Below are 5,007 nucleotides of genomic sequence, written 5' to 3'. Positions count from 1 at the left end.
CTCACTCTCTCTCCTCTCTGTCTCTCTCCTCACTCTCTCTCCTCACTCTCTCTCCTCTGTCTCTCTCACACTCTCTCCTCTCTGTCTCTCTCCTCTCTGTCTCTCTCCTCACTCTCACTCACACACACACTCACTCTCTCTCTGACTCGCACTCTCTCTCCCTGACACGCACTGACTCGCAGGCCCTCTCTGACTCACAGTCCCTCTCTGACTCTTTCACACTCTCACACACACACACACACACACACACACACACACACACACACACACACACAGACTCTCTCTCTCTCTGACACACATCATTAAACATGTATACTTTGTACATATATATTTATATAGACCTATAAATTTACATGTACATACATTTATAAAAGGTAACAACTTAGGTACATACACACGCTCTCTTCCGTCATCATCATCATCATCATCATCACACACAATGTGACTCTGTGAGTCTATCTTCCTCACACGCGCACTCACAGACATGATACACGTACAGATTCTCAAACATACTACATACTACATACTTCATCATATTGAAAAAGAGTTGGATCCTATTCAAAAAAACAACACCAGGTTGCAATGTTGGACACTTTCAATGAATTGCCAATGTTATTTTTTTTAACTCTCTTTAAAAGCTGTGAAATTAAAACATTTTTAAAAAAGGAGAAAAACTGTGTGTGTGTGGGGGGGGTGCATGGTTTGAGTCCCATATGGCAGCCTATTTCCCATATAGGGCACTACTTTAGAGTCCTATGGGCCCTGGTCAAAAGTAGTGCACTATATAGGGATTAGGCTGTGATCTGTGACGCGGCCATGGCGTTCATTCGCTGCAACATCTCATCTTCATCGTCGCAGGTCAGTGGTTCATTTGCATAATGTATACAGGTATTAGGATTTGTATCCCTATTGTTTTTGTTTGTTTTTACTAAACAGCATTTCCTTCTATTCTTATTATAAAGCGGAAAACCCTGTAAAAGAGAAAGTGGAGTCTCTAAAACACCGCAGTCAGAGAGTCACGTCATCACTCTGCTCTGTCACCGCTGCGTGTGTTGTAAGAGAGAGAGAGAGGGGTTGTTGACATCAAGGTGTAGAGCGCAGGTCAAAGGGTCAGAAAACATACTTACATCCCAGCTCAAATGTACAGGTATAATTATATATTATAGCCATAATCAAGGCACAAAGATCTACAAGTAGATTTGTTTTTCTTTCAATAAAGTAGTTGTACAAAATAATATTACATTTTACAATCTGTACAGGATAAATCAAGAAGCCTTGTTCAGTTCAGTACAAGTATTTTTAAGAAACAAACAATAATGACTACATTTTCTCTCTTGACCCTCCCCCCCCCCCCTCTGTCATAGAAGAAGTGTCCCCCATCATCCCCCGTCATAGATGACCCCCTCCTCTGTCATAGAAAATACAGTTGAAGTCGGAAGTTTACATACACTTAGGTTGGAGTCATTAAAAACTTGTTTTTAAAACCACTCCACACATTTCTTGTTAACAAATCATAGTTTTGGCAAGTCGTTTAAGACATCTACTTTGTGCATGACACAAGTAATTTTTTTAACAATTGTTTACAGACAGATTATTTCACTTATAATTCACTGCATCACAATTCCAGTGGGTCAGAAGTTTACATACACTAAGTTGACTGTGCCTTTAAACAGCTTGGAAAATTCCAGAAAATGATGTCATGGCTTTAGAAGCTTCTGATAGGCTAATTGAAATCTTTTGAGTCAATTGGAGGTGTACCTGTGGATGTATTTCAAGGCCTATCTTCAAACTCAGTGCCTCTTTGCTTGACATCATGGGAAAATCAAAAGAAATCAGCCAAGACCTCAAAACAAATTGTAGACCTCCACAAGTCTTTAAAAAAAATGTTTTACCTTTATTTAACTAGGCAAGTCAGTTAAGAACAAATTCTTATTTTCAATGACAGCCTAGGAACAGTGTTCCTTGTTCAGGGGGCAGAACGACAGATTTGTACCTTTTCAGCTCGGGGATTCGAACTTGCAACCTTTCGGTTACAAGTCCAACACTCTAACCACTAGGCTACCCTGCCGCCCCAGTCTGGTTCATCCTTGGGAGCAATTTCCAAACGCCTGAAGGTATCACGTTCATCTGCACAAACAATAGTATGCAAGTATAAACACCATGGGACCATGCAGCCGTCATACCGCTCAGGAAGGAGACGCATTCTGTCTCCTAGAGATGAACGTACTTTGGTGTGAAAAGCGCATATCAATCCCAACGAGTCCTATATCAACATACAGTGGGGGGGAAAAGTATTTGATCCCCTGCTGATTTTGTACGTTTGCCCACTGATAAAGAAATGATCAGTCTATAATTTTAATGGTAGGTTTATTTGAACAGTGAGAGACAGAATAACAACAAAAATATCCAGAAAAACGCATGTCAAAAATGTTATAAATTGATTTGCATTTTAATGAGGGAAATAAGTATTTGACCCCCTCTCAATCAGAACGATTTCTGGCTCCCAGGTGTCTTTTATACAGGTAACGAGCTGAGATTAGGAGCACACTCTTAAAGGGAGTGCTCCTAATCTCAGCTTGTTACCTGTATAAAAGACACCTGTCCACAGAAGCAATCAATCAATCAGATTCCAAACTCTCCACCATGGCCAAGACCAAAGAGCTCTCCAAGGATGTCAGGGACAAGATTATAGACCTACACAAGGCTGGAATGGGCTACAAGACCATCACCAAGCAGCTTGGTGAGAAGGTGACAACATTTGGTGCGATTATTCGCAAATGGAAGAAACACAAAGAACTGTCAATATCCCTCGGCCTGGGGCTACATGCAAGATCTCACCTCGTGGAGTTGCAATGATCATGAGAACGGTGAGGAATCAGCCCAGAACTACACAGGAGGATCTTGTCAATGATTTCAAGGCAGCTGGGACCAGGGTCACCAAGAAAACAATTGGTAACACACTACGCCGTGAAGGACTGAAATCCTGCAGCGCCCGCAAGGTCCCCCTGCTCAAGAATACATATACATGCCCGTCTGAAGTTTGCCAATGAACATCTGAATGATTCATAGGACAACTGGTGAAAGTGTTGTGGTCAGATGAGACCAAAATGGAGCTCTTTGACATCAACTCAACTCGCCGTGTTTGGAGGAGGAGGAATGCTGCCTATGACCCCAAGAACACCATCACCACCGTCAAACATGGAGGTGGAAACATTATGCTTTGGGGGTGTTTTTCTGCTAAGGGGACAGGACAACTTCACTGCATCAAAGAGACGATGGATGGGGCCATGTACCGTCAAATCTTGGGTGAGAACCTCCTTCCCTCAGCCAGGGCATTGAAAATGGGTCGTGGATGGGTATTCCAGCATGACAATGACCCAAAACATACGGCCAAGGCAACAAAGGAGTGGCTCAAGAAGAAGCACATTAAGGTCCTGGAGTGGCCTAGCCAGTCTCCAGACCTTAATCCCATAGACAATCTGTGGAGGGAGCTGAAGGTTCGAGTTGCCAAACGTCAGCCTCGAAACCTTAATGACTTGGAGAAGATCTGCAAAGAGGAGTGGGACAAAATCCCTCCTGAGATGTGTGCAAACCTGGTGGCCAACTACAAGAAACATCTGAGCTCTGTGATTGCCAACAAGGGTTTTGCCACCAAGTACTAAGTCATGTTTTGCAGAGGGGTCAAATACTTATTTCCCTCATTAAAATGCAAATCATTTTATAACATTTTTGACATGCGTTTTTCTGGATTTTTTTGTTGATATTCTGTTTCACTGTTCAAATAAACCTACTATTAAAATTATAGACTGATCATTTCTTTGTAAGTGGGCAAACGTACAAAATCAGCAGGGGATCAAATACTTCCCCCCCCCACTGTAACCTGAAAGGCCGCTCAGCAAGGAAGAAGCCACTGTTCCAAAACCACCATAAAAAAAAGCCAGATTACGGTTTGCAACTGCACATTGGGGACAAAGATCGTACTTTTTGGAGAAATGTCCTCTGGTCTGATGAAACAAAAATATAACTGTTTGGCCATAATGACCATCGTTATGTTTGGAGGAAAAAGGGGGAGGCTTGCAAGCCGAAGAACACCATCCCAACCGTGAAGCATAGGGGTGGCAGCATCATGTTGTGGGGGTGCATTGCTGCAGGAGGGACTGGTGCACTTCACAAAATAGATGGCATCATGAGGGGGGAAAATTATGTGGAAATATTGAAGCAACATCTCAAGATATCAGTCAGGAAGTTAAAGCTTGGTCGCAAATGGGTCTTTCAAATGGACAATGACCCCAAGCATACTTCCAAAGTTGTGGCAAAATGGCTTAAGGACAACAAAGTCAAGGTATTGGAGTGGCCATCACAAAGCCCTGACCTCAATCCTATAGAAATATTGTGGGCAGAACTGAACAAGTGAGTGCAAGCAAGGAGGCCTACAAACCTGACTCAGTTACACCAGCTCTGTCAGGAGGAATGGGCCAAAATTCACCCAACTTATTGTGGGAAGCTTGTGGAAGGCTACCCGAAACGTTTGACCCAAGTTACACAATTTAAAGGCAATGCTACCAAATACTAATTGAGTGTATGTAAACTTCTGACCCACTGAGAATGTGATGAAAGAAATAAAAGCTGAAATAAATCATTCTCTCTACTATTATTCTGACATTTCACATTCTTAAAATAAAGTGGTGATCCTAACTGACCTAAGACAGGGGAATTTTTACTAGGATTAAATGTCAGGAATTGTGAAAAACTGAGTTTAAATGTGTTTGGCTAAGGTGTACGTAAACTTCCCACTTCAACTCTAGAAAGGATGGTTGTTGTTGACAGTTTAGTCAGTGTGTTAGTTGTTCCTTTAAGGGTGAGGTCATCGCGAGGCAGAAAGCAGCGACAGAGGTGCAGAGTTCAGTCCCCTTTCCTTTCTTCATTAAGTCCTTCATTCTGTTCCTTTCTGGCTCACACTTGTCCCCCCCCCCCCCCCCCTCTCTCTCCTTTCTCTCTCTTCCACCA

At 42.5% G+C, this 5,007-nt stretch overlaps 1 protein-coding gene across 2 annotated transcripts in view; it reads right to left on the bottom strand.

The window, feature by feature from the left end:
• Window positions 1-313: 313 nt before the first annotated feature.
• Window positions 314-5,007, bottom strand: part of LOC106596458 (guanine nucleotide-binding protein G(olf) subunit alpha) — a 145,203-nt gene continuing 140,509 nt past the window's right edge. For both annotated transcript variants that reach the window (XM_045714411.2, XM_045714412.2), the window contains exon 11: window positions 314-5,007. This exon is cut by the window's right edge and continues 1,671 nt beyond it. The gene's annotated coding sequence lies outside the window, so the exon portion shown is untranslated.

Source organism: Salmo salar, chromosome 03, assembly GCF_965601325.2.
Source record: "Salmo salar chromosome 03, fSalSal1, whole genome shotgun sequence".
Classification (NCBI taxonomy): Eukaryota; Metazoa; Chordata; class Actinopteri; order Salmoniformes; family Salmonidae; genus Salmo; species Salmo salar.
Note: the sequence above shows the minus strand (reverse complement) of the source record. Positions and strands in the feature narration are given on the sequence as shown.